The sequence below is a fragment of the Eptesicus fuscus genome, chromosome 21 (assembly GCF_027574615.1).
Source record: "Eptesicus fuscus isolate TK198812 chromosome 21, DD_ASM_mEF_20220401, whole genome shotgun sequence".
NCBI classification, from domain to species: Eukaryota; Metazoa; Chordata; class Mammalia; order Chiroptera; family Vespertilionidae; genus Eptesicus; species Eptesicus fuscus.
The window spans coordinates 49,687,975-49,705,328 of record NC_072493.1 but is presented as its reverse complement, the minus strand read 5'-3'; the positions used below and the strand labels follow the sequence as shown (position 1 = coordinate 49,705,328).

General features: G+C 47.8%; 1 pseudogene; it reads right to left on the bottom strand.

Moving 5' to 3' along the window:
* Window positions 1-3,073: 3,073 nt before the first annotated feature.
* Window positions 3,074-4,051, bottom strand: LOC129147559 (sigma non-opioid intracellular receptor 1-like; annotated as a pseudogene).
* Window positions 4,052-17,354: the final 13,303 nt, after the last annotated feature.

The following is a 17,354-nucleotide window of genomic DNA, read 5'->3' as shown; positions in this document are numbered from 1 at the left end:
TCTGCTCAAAATGTTTTGCCTTATCTTCCATTTTATGCCAACAACCTAAAAACAGAGAATGGTTTAAAAAAAAAAAAGAAAGAAAAAAGAATATTCACTGTGGTATCAGAGGGAAGATATAATACAAAAATGTATTCCACATACTACACTGTTTCCATGCAATTGTCTCAACATAAGAGATCTGCAGGAAAGCTTAATAAAAAGTTGCTGTAAAATTATGGGCCTCTGAAGCTAACAATCCAGAAAAGACTTCACCAGAAATATGACAAAAAGATGGCAAACATCACATGGAAGAGAAGCAGAATCTCCCGCTCGCTGTTCTGCTAAGAGTGTCCACCTGTGCTTCTCTGCTGGTGACATGGGATGGCTGTGCAGGAGGATAGTTATGTCTGTTTCCAAGTTAAACTCAATAAACTAGTATCTGGAGTTGGAGGAAGACTTACGCATATTCACTGAGTGGCCAGATGATGATGTTCTCTGAACGCATAATAATCTGGCCACTCAGTGTACTTCTCTTGAGTACCTCATTTATTTGATATCAAAGATACTGTAAATTGTGCACCTGATCAGTTTTCCCCTTCGCACTGGCTGATAGATAGCTCAGGGCAAATAGGTCATTGATCTCCAGCAAAAGTCTAGAATACTCTTGGTACCCATTTGAGATACAAATTCATGAGTGGCCAGATTATTATGCATTCAGAGATCATAATAATCTGGCCACTCAGTGTATTTGCCCCTCATAACACAAGTGCAGGACAGTGTTTGTGCACACTGCACAGAGAGCAGTGCAGCGGAACAGGTGATGTAAAAGGCCACAAAAGGTGAAGTTAGCCAACAGTCTGATGAAATGACAAGTCAGCAACTGTCAGGTATGAGAAAGAAAAAGAAGAAATGAGTTGTGGCCAGTGGCACCTGCACCTGCACCTAAACAGTGTTGCCAGGAGCACACTCGTGGTATGATCTGAACACAGCACTGGCACCATACCTTCCCCAGGTGTCACTCACAAGTGCCCAGCCTTCTCTGAGTCCATTGTGCATATTCATCATGAGAGAACACCATGTTCTCATTGTACCTCCTACCATACAAATACCTGGAACCTAAATATTCTGAGTATTCATGAAGGACAACAGAGGTGAACAGCAAGCCCTGGCCCAGAGCACCTTGGCATGTAATAGTATTTGATGAAAGAATATTACAGATAATAACTGACGGAGGGCCTTAGAAGAACCGGTTGTTCATGGTTCATGTAAAGTAAAGACCATAAGGTAGTCATCAAGGACCTTAAACTCAAAGGAAGGGACAAAAGTGGAAGCCATGGATGTGGACATAGTAAACCTCCCAGGAAAAGGAAGAGCAAGGTGAACCTATTGATCTGTCTGTAGAACTCCTGACTCCCTGACACTATCTGCACTTTGGCAGACAATGGGTCCTGGGGATGCTCGTGGAGTCCATTCCTCAAGACTCTCCACACAGCTCAGCACTGGCAGCGGCAGCACGGTTGACAAGAAAGTGGGGGAAGTAGCAGAGTCCATGGACTGGCTGTGAGAGACAGAGAGCGACAGGTGGAGAATACAGGAAGAGAGGACATCACCTCAGGACACGAGGAGAGATGCGAAGGGCTTACCGACAGATGAGACCAGTGCAAACACTTCCAGCATCACATCGCAGTACAGAAGTCTCTGAGCCTCATCCAGGAGCTCCCACTCCTCCTGGGAGAAGGCAATGGCCACGTCCTCAAAGTTCATATTCTGGAATATTGGAGACAGTTCAGTCCATGATCAGCTTCTCTCCTAGGATTTTACGGTCATCATCCTCCCAATTTAGCGCACCCCCCTACTCCCAACATCTGAACATATACCAGGTCTTCAAAGTCAGTCTCTCCTTGTATTCCTATGGATACTGTGCGTCCCCACAACAATAGGCAGATAAGCAGATGGATGATACCTGTGCTCTGGGCCTCACACTGGGTCTGGTCAGTAAGTGGTTGTCAGGAACATAGGGAGGGAGAGTTGTGGGCCAGAGAGAGTGTGTGAGGGATTTGACACTGGTCTTATCAGGCATCCCCCTGGCAGTGCCCTGGACTGTCCCTCTGAGACACCAAAGAACATGGCATCACACTTTACCCTTCCAATCTCAATCGAGGGTGCTGAGACCAACACTTTGCGCTACCTGTTCACATAATTCTTTGTGTCCCACTTCTCTCATAGAGCTGCATTCCCAGAGTCACAGCTTCAACACAAATACGTCATGAAGAGGCGGGGATGTTTTCTAATCACCTTCTTTTCAGCATTCTAAGTCACCTCCTCTGTAATGTATTTTCTCTCTTACCCTTCTCCCCTCCCCAAACCAGTAGAGATTTTTTTTTAACTGTTCAACAAATCTTTATTAACAGAATACAATGGACAGAAAATGCTGGCAGTGTCTCAAAACTGTGATGGGTGTGTGCGTGTGTGTGCACGCAGAAAAGGCCTTCTCTCTAGGCCAGGATGATCCCTTGGTTCTAGGCTCACATCTTCAGATCTTCTCATCATGGTGGGCCCTAGGCTGAGGTCAGGCTCCCCACCATTCTCCGGAGGGAAGAATGGCGGTCTTTCGGGATAGTAGGGACTCTGACCTCAGCATTCCCCATTCTTCTGGCTCCCCAACTGACTTGGTTGCTGGGAGGGTGGGGGACAGGCCATGATGGGACTTGCACAGGAGGGGAACAGAACAGGGGTAAGGCGTATGGTGAGGAAAGGGAGATCAGGGGAAAGGGCATCCTAGCTGCAGGTGAAGGGGACCTCCAAAGGCAACTCCTCTTCTTCCTCATCCTTTCCCCAACTGCTGCTGGGTTGAGGGGTAAAATCCAGGCAGAGTTTAATACCCCACCAGCCCTAACTCCAGAGCTCTGACTGGGGGTAGGGAGTTCTAGAAAGGCCTGAGTTAATGAGTCAAGCTTGTGTTATACTGGAACATGACTGGACCCCCTGGTATACATAGGGATTCATGATCCAAAAGTGTGTCCCATATGTTCCCATAGGTCTCTGGGTTTGGTAGTATAAGCATGTATGTCCCTACTTGTATACCAGGAACTCAGTATCCACATATGTTGTATGTCCATCTTTTCACATGGGCTCCAGCAAGTGGATGTGTATGGGCCTGCCCGAAGAGGTAGGTAGTGAGCTAAAGTCGGAGTCCCCGGGCATAGGTGCGAAGAGTGTAGGAGAGGGTGAGGAAGTCCTGGGTGCTGAAGATTGTGTCACACAGCGCAAAGGTCAAGGTAGATGGGATGACTCCCCGGCCATACTCCACCATCCATGTGTCTGACCCCCACTCCACAGCCGTTGCCTCACCACTGTCTCCCCTGCGTAGAAGACCTCACTTTCGGTAGTGCCCTCTCTCCACTGGTGGAAGATGCCAGAGATTATGGTGTTCGAGATCTCGGCCCAATAGCGTCCAGAGTGGCCGCTAGAGTCAAGGGCGGTGCCGAACAGCAGCGCGCACTGGGACGGCGAGGCATGCAGAAGGCACCTGGTGCCCATCCAGCCGCTCACGTTCAGGAACGTCCACTGCAGTTCCTCGTCGGGCAGCATGTGGCCTGGGTGCAGCCGCAGCTCCACGATGAGCAGAGAGAAGGCCAGCTCGTGGTCCAAGCCCGCGTACTGCCGTGCCAGCTGCACGATCTCTTCGTCCCAGAAGACGAACCTCTGCGTGCGCAGCCCCAGCCAGAAAGCCGCGGCGGCCAGTACTCACCGCCCACTGCATCCCTGCGGGCAGCGGGACACCACTCGGCACAGAAGCCAGCTGGGCCTGAGGCTCTGCTTCCCACTGCCTCGCAGCCAGCGGCCAGCCATCCCCAGTAGAGATTTTCAAGCCCCGGTGACACTGATGTATGCTATCCCATTCCTATTGCTCGTGGTATGAGCCCAACAACAGGCAGGTGTGCTCCTGTATGACACCTAAACTCTGGACCTGGCATGTAGCGCCACAACACCCGTCTTTTCAGGAATTATCCTAAAATTCCCCATGTTGTATCATCCAGTTATCACCAGAAACGGACTCACCCTTCATTCCCTCTTTGTCAATATCGGGGATCTGTGGCCATGAATTCACACTCCCTCTCCAAGAGCACATCACTCCTTCTCCCACACCCTCCCTCACACCTGCACTCCCGCAGCCCCAGCTCCCATGGACATCTCCTAGGTCTTAGTCATTACTCAGCATGTGTGTTCCAGAGAATGCATGGCAAGTTCAAACAGTATCAAGTACTAACCTGACGCTGATTGCCCACACCCAAGACACAGCCTTCAGTTCTGCTATGAAGGCCTCCCTCCCAACTTCTTTTTTCCTTCCACCTCACCTACTGAGAACCGCATCAGCTCAGTTACCCAGAGCCCACCTCTCCTGCTGCTGCACTTGATGTCCCTTCTCCACTCACAGCCCTCAGTCCTCAGCTCCCACTGCCTATGGCCCTCTCCCCCATGCCCAGTGAGTCTCCCAGATGCCCACTCAGGCCCATAAGCAAGTCAACCAAACTGGATGCAACACACCAGGCCACAAAAAGGGTCACAAGAAATCCTGGTGAGTGTTTAGGAAGTAAATATGCACCAGCCACAGTCTCTCCTTTTTTAAATTACTCTTTTATCTCAAATTAATTAAAAAGATGATCTACAAGTCCTCCCTGGTCCATACTCTTTACTATTTTTTCAAGTAGTCTTCATCATGATCTACTTCTCAGAGTTCCAGATGGTTATGAACTGGTATCTGAAATATCTCTTACCCTAATAGGAAAAAAGAAAAGATTTTATATTCCTCATGGACATGACTGTTCCCACTATGAATTTCTCCATGTCAGTTGATGGTGCTTCCATACCTGCAGGTGCTAAATCCAAACCTTCACATCATCTCTGATTCTTACCTCTCCCCCATCCTCAAAATTAGAAAATCCAGGTGGCCACACCTACATCACTGATCCATAATGCAACTGCTTCTTCCACATCCACAACCACCACTGTGCTCCCGTCACCATCACACTCACCAAGACCATCACAGCAGCTTCCATTGTAGTCTTCCTACCCCCGTCCTCACACCCGTACTGTGTATCATGCTGCAGTCACAGGAGTCTAATGAGACCTGGGACACATCACCTGCTGTTCTGCTCCGATTACCCAATGACCCCTCCACCAGCAGAACAGAAACCCAAGTTGTCACAAAGCTGCTCTGGACTTGACTCCTGTCCCACTGTTTCCAGTTCCTATTTTTATAACATTGACACCAGCCAAAAGCGGTTTGGCTCGGTGGGTAGAGCATCCGCCTGCTGACTGAAAGGTCCCAGATTCCATTCCGATCAAGGGCATGTACCTTGGTTGCGGGCACATCCCCAGTAGGGGGTATGCAGGAGGCAGCAGATCGATGTTTCTCTCTCATCGATGTTTCTAACTCTCTATCCCTCTCACTTCCTCTCTGTAAAAAAAATCAATAAAATATAAAAAGTAAAATAAAATAAAAAGACCATAACTTTCTTCAAAAAAAAAAAAAAAACACAAAGAAACATGAATACCTGATTGTCCCTCAATCAGCTTAGTCTTCACTTAAAGTCTTTGCAAGTTCTGGAACCCATGCATGGAAGCGCCTATCACCCACAATTCCACTGGATGCCACAATCAGGTACCACTTATCTGAGCCTTGACCTAGACTTAAGATTCTGGGCTTGGTGTCCCTTCAAGGTCCCCAGGTCCAAGGTCCCAAAAGAAGAACGGCTGGACAGTCCCAGGACCCCACAACCTCAGAGGACAAGACAGTGTGAGGCCCTGACATCAGCCCCACAGCCCAGCCCCCTGAGCGGCTCTGCACCTGCAGGAACCTGTGGGAACTGAAGGTCTGTGGAGGGCCCGGCACCCACCGCCAGGACCCAGGGCTCAGGCCCGAGGTCACGTGACCAGGAGAGGCCTGCACCCCTCAGGGGGTCCTCAGGGCGCACTCCTGCTGGGTGGCTGTGGTCACAGGGTCCTCCCCCCCCACCCCCCGCTGTCCTCTCCCCTGTGGTCGGCTCCTCCTCTGGGCAGTTGTGGGGACGTTAGAGCCGCATCTCAGGCCGCGTCCCTCTGTGTTCACAGCCCCCAGCCCGTCCCCTGAGGAGGAAGGGACCCTCCTCCCGGAGCCGCCGCTCCTCCTCTCTGTCGCCTTTAGACACACACAGGCCTGGCTCTCCCCTCCCGGCTCAGCCCCCACGGCCTCCCCGGCGGCACCGCAGCCCGTCGCCCCCCCTCCCCCTGCGCCCCCCACGGGCACTCACTGCTCTGGGCGCTGCGGCCTGGGCTGCGGGGCTGAGCGGCGCCGGCCCCGAGGCGGGAGGGCCGATGGGGTGAGGCTGAGGGAGCTCTGTCCGCGGAGAGGAGGCGGGGGGCACGGGGACCCCAGTCCCGCCGGTTGGGGGTCAACCCGCCTCAGACAGCCCTGCCCGGCGGGACGCGGCCTCCCACGGCTCCTCCTTCTGGCGATCGGAGCGCTGAAGCTCGGGAGCCGGTGAACAGCTCGTGGAAGTCAAAATGTCCGCCACAAAGAGGACTCCGGAAGTCCCGCCCTAACCGGATGCACTGGCTCCAAATGCTCTTCGTAAGCGCATTGCTTTCTGGGTAATGTAGTTTTCTCAACCGCCCAGGAGAGGGCCAGCTTTCCAGTCCAGGAACTTGAGGAACCAGGTGTTGTAGCTGCCAGTGGCGCTGGGGAAGGAGGGGATGGGCCCAGGGGCCTGGTTACCCGGGACAGACTGACGGATCTCCCAGGGGAGGTGGGGGAGGACTGGGAGAGATCCCCCAAAATATATGCACAGAGGGGAAATGGGAGACATCTGTGTTATCGTCAACAACAAAAAATACTATTTTAAAAATATTTCAAAAGAAGATAGGCCAGCTGGTGGGCCTGAGTTGTTGAGTAACAACCTACGATCCAGGAGGTCATGGTTGCATTCCTGGTCATGGCACATACATGGGTTTTGGGTTCAATTCCCAGTGTGGGTGGGGACTTGCAGTAGGCAGCTAATCAGTGATTCTTATTATTGGTGTTTCTATCTCTCTCCATTCCGAGAGAGAGAGAGAGAGAGAGAGAGAGAGAGAGAGAGAGAGAGAGAGAGAGATAGGTAGGTACTGGGCTAATTTGTCCATTATGGTGTCCCAGTCACAACCAGCCTTTGGCTGGGGACAGGGGCGGGGACTTCCGCCCCCAGCACTAACATCAGGCTGCCTTTGTGCATCCCCGCCCACAGCTGAGGTGAAGCTGCCTGCGTGTGCCCCGTTCAGCACTGCTGTGAAGCTGCGGGGCAGGGGTGGGGGGGGAGCTGGGGTTGACAGGGAACCTGAGGCCGTGTCCCCAGCCCCGTGAGGCTTGATGGGGACCTCAGGCCACACACCCCCACCCAAGCGCTGGTCTAGGACACCTCAGTCCTTGCCCCTGAACCCCAGCTCCATGCGGTGGTACCTCAGGCAACACCCCCCCACCCCCGAGGGTCTTGACAGGGGACCTCAGGCCATGCCTCCAGCCTGGAACCAGGCGGGGGAACCTGAGTCCGTGCCCCCCCACCTGGGCCCGGTCTGGGAGACCTGAGGCAGCGCCCCCCTGCCCAGCACCAGGCCAGGGAACCTGAGGTTGCATCCCCTGCCCATATGGGCGTGATGGGGGTGGGGCCAGCCGCATCTGCGTCTCACCCAACAGGCGTAGGGCCGGTGGGGTCTGGGTCTCCTGCATTTTCAATGTGCGTGTGGGTGGTGGGCTGGGACTTGGCTCTGGGTCCCATGGCGCACCCCAGACTCCGACAGGAAGGAGACTTTATATACATTTTACTAATTTCCTTTCATTTCTGACACTCCTATTATAGAGAAAGGGCAAAGAGCAATATTAAAATATTTCCTCTAATTAATAACCTTCAAATGTGCACAAATTTCATGCACCAGGCCACTTGTGTATGTGCAGACACACAGACACACACACACTAGTATATGTATATATATACAGTATATATGTATCTATATATATAAAAGCCTAAGTGAAGGTTATTACCCGTGGACCAAATGACTTGTCAACCGGGTGTTATGATGCACCGTAACCACAGGGGCAGACGGTAAATGTAGGAGCTGCCCCCGAGGTGGTCAGTATGCTCCCACAGCCAACCTCCCATAGTCCCCCTGGACTGGGTGAGATGGCCCAAATTGGCCCTGATAGCCGGCCAGGCTGAGGGACCCCAATCATGCACGAATGAGGTAATATTAAAAAATATATACTTTATTGATACATATAAGTCCTGGCTGGTTTGAGCCTGTGGACTAAAGGTTGCTGGGTTCGATTCTGGTTGGGGCACATGCCTGGGTTGCAGGCTTGATCCCCAGTAGGAGGCGTGCAGGAGGCAGCCAATCAGTAATTCTCTGACATCATTGATGTTTCTATCTCTCTCCCTCTCCCTTACTCTCTGAAATCAATAAATCAATAAAAATATATTTTAAAAATGATGTATACATATATGCATAGCCCATGGACACAGACAATAATGTGGTGAGCTCCTACAAGCAAGGGGGGCAGGATAGGAGGCAGCAGATGATCAATAATTTTCATCTTTGATGTTTCTCCCTCTCCCTTTCTCTAAAAAATCAATAAAAACATTAAAAAAAAAAAAAAAAAGGAATATGTGGCCCTAAGCCAGTGATCGGCAAACTCATTAGTCAACAGAGCCAAATATCAGCAGTACAAGAATTTAAGTTTCTTTTGAGAGCCAAATTTTTTAAACTTAAACTTCTTCTAACGCCACTTCTTCAAAATAGACTCGGCCAGGCCGTGGTATTTTGTGGAAGAGCCACACTCAAGGGGCCAAAGAGCCGCATGTGGCTCACGAGCCGCAGTTTGCTGACCATAGCCCTAACAGGTTTGGTTCAGTGGATAAAGCTTTAGCCTTCGAAATGAAGGGTCTCAGGTTCAATTCTGGTCAAGGGCATGTACCTCAGTTGTGGGCACATCCCCAAATGGGGGGTGAGCAGTAGGCAGCTGATCGATATTTCTCTGTCATCGATGTTTCTAACTCTCTATCCCTCTCCCTTCCTCTCTGCTAAAAAAAAATCAATGAAGTATATATTTTTTTAAAAGTAATAGCATTAAGATTGAATTGACTCACCCTAGCTGGTTTTACTCAGTGGATAGAGCACCAGCCTGTGGACCGAAGGGTCCCGAGTTTGATTCTGGTCAAGGGTCAGTGCACGGGTTGCAGGGTTGACCCCATGCCCTGGTCAGCGCAAGTGCAGGAGTCAACCAGTTGATGTGTCTCTCTCACATGGATTTTTTAAAATATATTTTTTATTGATTTCAGAGAGAAAGGGTGGTGGAGATAGAAATATCCTCGATGAGAGAAAATAAGTAAATGGTATCCCTCCCGTACGACCCCTCTAGGGAATGGAAGCCACACCAGAGCAGGTGCCTTCGACAGGAATTGAACCTGGGACCCTTCAGTCCACAGGCCAATGCTCTATCCACTGAGTCAAACCAGTTAAGTCTCATGGATGTTTTAAAAAAAGAAAAAAATATTGAATTGACTCAAGAACACTGGAGTGTGGGCCATCATGTTTTCTCCAAACCCACGTAAGCAAAACCGTGCCTATGTCTGTCTTATATAGAAACTTTTTTTTAATTATTGATTTTTTACAGAGAGGAAGAGAGAGGGACAGAGAGTTAGAAACATCGATGAAAGAGAAACATCGATCAGCTGCCTCTTGCACACCCCCTACTGGGGACGTGCCCACAACCAAGGTACATGCCCTTGACCAGAATCGAACCTGGGACCCTTGAGTCCGCAGGCCGACGCTCTATCCACTGAGCCAAACCGGTTTTGGCTCATTTTTCTTATAAATTGCCCACTAGTGAATGTTCTAGCAAATTGCTCTTTAGGCAGTTGACTGGTGGAGTTCAGGTGTCCCAATGTATGAACTATTCGAAGTCAATGGGGAGAATTCCTGACCTGAGCTCTCTAGGTGAGACTTCACAAAATGAGATGAATGTGTTGTTACCTAAAAGGAATGGATCACATTTCTGTAATTAGGCTGACGGGAAAAACTTTTTTTAGAAATGTAGATAGACAGTAATAGAATTAAGTAGATAATTTTTACTTATAATCATATAGGAACTGTGTGTTGAACAAAAGCTCGCCCAAATAGCCATATATTTCCAGGCCCCACATCAGTGGAGGGACTGTGGAACTGGGAGGCCTAGACTCAGCCCTCAAACATGGAACAGACTCAGCCCCACCCCTTCCTTGTTAAGGAAACAGCTCAGCCAAGTCCCATACCTGTCAGCAGGTGCACTCCTCCCACCAGGCGGGGCTGTACCCTCAGACACTCTAGCACCACGTGTACAACGGATGGGGGCAGTTTTAGGTTTGTATCATGTTCTTCTCTCATTTTCCGCTACTGGGTTGGTGCTGGGGCCAATACAGTGACCTGCTGATGGCAGAGTCACTTGCTTAGCTCAGCGCCTTGAGTGGACACCACTTAAAGCCCTACAGACAGACAGGGCCTGCCCGGCCAGTGCAGATGCCCAGGTTGTGGGCTCCATCCCCAGGAGTGGCCTGTGGGAGGCAGCCAATCCATGATTCTCTCTCATTGATGTTTCTACCTCTCCAACTCCCTTCCACTCTGAGATCAATATATGTGTTAGAAAAATAGGGCCTGATTGTGTTGCTTTTCTCTAAGGATGGATGTAGGTGGATGTCTTTTCAAAAAGGGTCTCTGCTGGTGTTTAGGGTGCGGGTTGAGCTGTGATTTGGGAGTCCATACGACCTTTCCGAGACGTGTTAAACCTGCTCAGGGGCCAGAGCTGCCGGCATCCTATCACTTGCTTTACAGCCCTGTGCTGTGCGTCACTTTGCTCACACTCCACTCAGAGTCCTCGGGTGTCTTCACCACGTCCGAGGTCACTGGGTCAGCAGGTCCTTCAGTGGCTGTAGGTCTCCCAGCTTCGGGGAGTCACTTCTCTGCAGCTGTGCTTTAGGAAGTGAGCAGTGCACGGGGGCCCTTCATCCTGGGGGAAGGAGGGTAGATGCATGGGGGCAGGGCCTGCCCAGAGGGTGTCGCGGGGTGCATCCTCACTCCTCCCCTCTTCCTGCACTCGGACCCTGGACACCTCCCAGAAGTGCCTCAAGGAGCTGCTGGGGGTAAAAATGGCCCTTGTGGCTTCGCAGGTCCAGAGGATGAACCTGAGCTGGGAGCTGGAGCAGCTGTCAGGCGGTAGGAAATGGGAGACATCTGTAATACTATCAACAAAAAAAATTTAATACTATAGCCCAGCTGGTGTGGTTCAGTGGTTGAGCGTCAGCCTATGAACCACGAGGACATGGTTCTATTCATGGTCAGGGCACATACATGGGTTGCAGGCTCAATTCCCAGGGAGAGGGGAGGTACAGGAAGCAGCCTATCAGTGATTCTCTCATCATTGCTGTTTCTCTCTCTCTCTCTCTCTCTCTTCCTTCCTCTCTGAAATCAATTAAAAATATTTTTGAATGTATGATTAAAATCAATTATACTTCAATCAAACTTTAAAATAGTTTTAACATTTGAGGGTCCCAATAATTGTACTGTGTCATTATGAAAGTTCTGGGGCCTGTGTGTTGCTACTGTGTCCATTTGTTGGAAATAAAATACAATGATGTGCTACTGAAATATCTTATCATGACGATGTTCAGTGCTATCATGTTGGCAATTTAAAACTGACTACGATGAGAATATTTATCCCAGGGAAACTGACAAATACTGCGAAGCTGGACTTACTTCATTTAATGTATTAATAAAAGCTTTAATAAATGATTAGACTGAAGAGTGGCTCCGAATGTCACAAATGCAGAATAAATGTGTAAGTATATGATATAAGTTCGCTTCCGTTGTACATACATTAAAACTGAGTAAAACAACTTTCCTTCCAGGATGCAAAACCAATGCTTCCATATGGCCAGGGAGTCACTGAGTCACTGAGGCATGAGGGAAATGTAAACAGATGTCTTAGGTGCTGCACAGTCCTCCTTCAGTTAAAATGATAAATTTATTTAAACAATTTGAAAAATATTCTCAGCAGACATTTTAAAAAAGTAGGTAAAGACAGTGCAAATAAATGTATGAAAAAATGTTCACCATAAAAAATTCATAGGTACATGGAATTAAAACGAAACCGAGTTAACATTATATGCATTTCCGGGGTTACTATTTGAAAAGGTTATGTCCTTGTATGTCCTTTCAGGGTAGAAGAAAAATTGGAATTTTTATATTCTGTGGGTTATGGAGAAGGCAAAGGGAATGACCATATTTGCTCCCAGTTCCGCATATCTTAAATATAAAACATTCACCTACACAACAGTTTGATAAGTAAAATATATGTCTATATAGAGAACTGAATGCAAATATTCCCTGATTTATTTATAATATCTCAAACCTAGAAATAGACAGATTAATAGATAAATTGATTATTCACTGAATAATCAGAAATAAGGAAATTATCTCTTCAAATAACATTTGTATTGAATCTCAAAATGACTGTGTACATGGAGGAAACCAGTATTTGTTACGGAGTACACACCAAGTAGTGCCTATAAAATTATGAACAGTGTGAACTATTCTATTGTAAAGAAAAAAAACAAATCCATGACTGCATGGGGGGCCAAGAACAGCAGAAAGAGCGATTATAACAGGGTATTAGGAAAATATAGGATGTGACAAAAAGTAGGTTTAGTGTTGTTGGTATGAAAAATAATACATTAATAATAATAAACAGGAATAAACTCTGCCCCAGCCAGTGTCCTCAGTTGGTTGGGTGTCATCCCATCCAAGGACAGTCTCTGGTTTGATTCCAGGTCAGTGAACAGCCCCAACTGGATTTCCCGTTCTGGCATGCAGGAGGCAGCAGACCTATGTCTACCTCTCTCTTCCAGTCTCTTACTATCTCTCTCCCAAAAAATGAATAAAATTATTTTCTAAAATATCTTTTCAAAAAGAATAATCTCTGTGTTTTCCAAACATACAACTGTAAGCACGTTATTGCCCCACCCTGTGTGTGAGTTACAGGTGGTTTCTGTCACATGTGACAGTTTCACAGCTTTATCTCTAGGTCAGGGCTCACCAAATAGCACACATGAGAAAGGTGCACTTTGTTGGATGTCAGTTCTCATTTCCTGGAGGGAACACTCTTGTCTCAGTGGCAGCAAATGCTGTCAAGCAGGGAAGACGATTACCATTGGAACCAATAGGAATGCTGACTGGTTCCAACAGACACATCCTGGGACTGATTACAGGGTTAACCTTCCTCTAGACTTGAGGTCTTGCCTGTTCAGCTACAATCTTTTTTTTTTTTTTAATATATTTTATTGATTTTTTACAGAGAGGAAGGGAGAGGGATAGAAAGCTAGAAACATCGATGAGAGAGAAACATCGACCAGCTGCCTCCTGCACACCTCCCACTGGGGATGTGCCCGCAACCAAGGTACATGCCCTTGACCGGAATCGAACCCGGGACCTTTCAGTCCGCAGGCCGACGCTCTATCCACTGAGCCAAACCGGTTTTGGCTGTTCAGCTACAATCTTAAGATGAACACCCGTAGGGGGCAGAAGATTTCATAAAACCATGAGATTATTTTCTCTGCTAGTGACGCCAGCTACAGGAAATAGTGATGGAGGTCCACAGAAAGTTCTCAAAGATGGGCCGTAACTGGTTTGGCTCAGTGGATAGAACATCGTCCTGCAGACTGAAAGGTCCCAGGTTCGATTCCAGTCAAGGGCATGTACCTTGGTTGCGGGCATATCCCCCAGTAGGAGGTGTGCAAGAGGCAACTGATGGATGTTTCTCTCTCATCGATGTTTCTAACTCTCTGTCCCTCTCCCTTCTTCTCTGTAAAAAAATCAATAAAATATTAAAAAAAGAAAGAAAAAGAAAGTTCTCAAAGATGATACAAGCCACAGCCCATGAAATATTTGGATTTAAGTGCATTAGAGGCACTTTTTATCCAGGTTAAGTGCAGTGTCTGCCATGAATATGAAAACAGTGTTTATGTCCCAAACTAATTCCACCTCAGAGTCTTACAACAAATGACACCAGCCTATGAAATCTCATACATCATGACACATGGCCTCTTCAGAGCACGTGGAGTGTAGTTCCATAAAACATCGCTGATACTTACGTAATACATACTGTGAACAGAGAATGTAATTCATATTGTTCACAGGAGCACAATAAAGGCCACCTGTTCAGGGTGACCATTGACCTCTACAGTAAGAGGCACCAGACAGCACATTAGACCCACAAAGTCATGCACACTTTCTCTCAAGGCCTCGGTCGGCAATACAAAATCAACCAATATTGAACAGAGTGATTGTTCTGCCATCAAGCTGTGCCTTCCAAAGCACAGAAAGTTTGAGATCACACCATATTGTTCACCTGTCCATGCTGACAGAACACAACTTTCCTTTCAATCATCCCAGGGAGAGAATAGAACCAACGAAATTTAAGTACAAAAGAAAAATCTCCTTTACATACAGATCATAAACCAGAGCAGAGGACAGCAAGAGGTTTGCCGGCTGATGAATTGGAACCTGAAACACTTCATCACAGCATAATGTGAGACCCACAATGTCCCTGAGAGAGGTAGCACTTCTTGGTGGAGGAAGTGGGCTCTGGACAAAACCTGGGTCAGGTCAATTCTCTGGTCAGAAATAAAGGAATGAACATTCACCCAGGAGCTCGGAATATTCATAACCTTCTCAAGCACAACCCCAGAGCATGCAGGGGTTCTGACGGATGCAAACTCTTCAGGTGAGCCAGGTGGTAGGGGTGAAAGAGATTCCACACAAATACTTGCAGTGACATCAATCAGGTTGTAGTCCTGAGTAGATTAGCAAGTGCGATGCCATTTCTGAAAGTGTCACTCATACCTGAAACTTAGGAGGCATCTAGCAGAGTGTATGTTCTGATAAAGGGGTTTGCATTCAGGTAAACGGGGTAAAAGCTTCTCCTTTGGTGCTGTTCTTCTGAGAAATTAAAACATTCCCTGCACATTTAACGCTTTTCTCCAGTGTGTTCTCTCATGTGTTGAACGAGGGCATATTTGTATCGAAAAGATTCCCCACAGTCACTGCACTCATAAGGCTTTTCTCCAGTGTGGACTCTGAGGTGTTGATTGAGGTGAGACCTTTGACTGAAGCACTTCCCACAGTCACTACACTGATACGGCTTTTCTCCGGTGTGAACTCTCTGGTGGGTAAGTAGGTAACAGTTGTACATAAAAGATTTCCCACATTCACTGCACTCATAACGTTTTTTTGCAATGTGAACTGTGAGGTGTTCAATGAGGTTAGACTTTTGACGGAAGCACTTCCCACAATCACTACATTGATGTGGCTTTTCTCCGGTGTGAACTCTGTTGTGGATAAGGAGGTGAGTATTTTCTTTAAAAGATTTACCACATTCACTACACTTATATGGTTTTTCTCCAGTGTGAACTCTCTGGTGTTTAATGAGGGAACGCCTTTCATGAAAGGACTTCCCACATTCACTGCACTCATAAGGTTTTTCTTCAGTGTGAATTTTGCGGTGTCTACTGAGGTTAGAGTACAGACTGAAGGACAGCCCACAATCACTGCATTGATATGGCTTTTCTCTAGTGTGAACTGTCTGGTGGGTCAACAGGACAGAACTGCGGCTAAAAGATTTCCCACATTCACTGCATTTGTAAGGCTTTTCTCCAGTGTGAACTCTCTTATGGATAGAGAGGTAATAACTGCACTTAAATGCTTTTCCACATTCATGGCATTTGTAAGGCTTTTCTCGAGAGTGAACTAATCTATGTCTATTGAGATTAGAGACATATGTAAAAACTTTCCCACATATATTACACTCATTTTTCACTTCTGCAGAGCAGACAACCTGATGTTGAAGAAGGGTCTGGTTGTGGCTGGCAGCTTTGTCACATTCATCCCATTGGTGATGCCTTTTTCTATTGAGAAATTCCACTGAAATCTCACTGCCACTGTGTGGCTCCTCAGTGGTGAGAGGGGCCTGGTGCTGGAGAAGCTCTGAGATGGCTGGGAAGTCTCCCCCAACCTCCCCACTGGTTGAAGGCAGCCCTGATAAGGAGAAGCTGATGTTGGTCACAAACGAGGCCCTGTCCACAGCTCCTTGCCAGGGCTTCTCTCCACTGGCTTCCCTCTGTTGATGAGGAGGGTTTGCACTGAAACAGAAGTCTCTCACACATGCGTCACTGAAGAAGGCTTTCTGCTCAAAGTCTGCTGCCTGTGACTCAGTCAGGTGCAGAATACATTTGAACACAGAGAAACACCTCCCGCAGAGATGGGTCCTCTGGGTTGCTGGAGCTTTCTTAGAAGCACTGACCTGTGACTCCCCCTGTACAGGTACACTCTGCTCAGAACAGGCCTCCCCATCATCCGTTTTATGCCAACAACCTGAAAACAGAAAAATGGTGATGAAAAGAATGTCGACTGTGGTGACAGGAAGAAGTCTCATTACAAAAGCGCGTCCCACATACCACGTTGTTTACATGATATTGTCTGGCAGTGAAATATCTGAAGGAAATATTGATAAGATGTTGCTGTGAATATCTGGGCCTCTGAAGGTCACCATACAGGGAAGACCTCAAACAAAACATGGAACAACCATGGCAAGCACCACATGGAACAGAAGCTGGATCATCTGCTCATGTGTCTGCTAACAGTGTTCAACAGGGCTTGTCTGCGGGTGACATGGGCCAGCTGTGCAGAAGGCTGCTTACATCTTATTCCACAAAAAATTCAAGAAAGGAGAAGCTTGTGTCGAGGTCTAGTGAAGCACGTCTGTTCACCTCCTAACACATATGCAGGTCAATATTTGAGAATACTGCAGAGAGAGCAGTTCAGAGGAACAGGTGATAAAACAGGGACAAAAAGGTGAAGGTAGCCAGACTAGGAAGGCACAGATTAAAAGATAAGTCAGGGAAGTGTCAAGCATGGGAAGGAAATGGTAGAAATAAGCTGAAGCCAGTGGCACCTCAACCTAAACTTGTTGGACATGAGCACTTTCCTGTATGATCTAAACACCATCCTTATGTCATAACTGCTCCCAGTTGCAATCAAGATGGCCAGCCCTGAACGGTTTGGCTCAGTGGATAGAGCGTCGGCTTGCGGACCGAGGGTCCAAGGTTTGATTCCGGTCAAGGGCATGGACCTTGGCTGAAGACACATCCCCTGTAGGGGGTGTGCAGGAGGCAGCTGATCAATGTTTCTCTCTCATCGATGTTTCTAACTCTCTACCCCTCTCCCTTGCTCTCAGTAAAAAATAAAATAATTTTTTTTTTAAATGAGAGCCAAGCAAC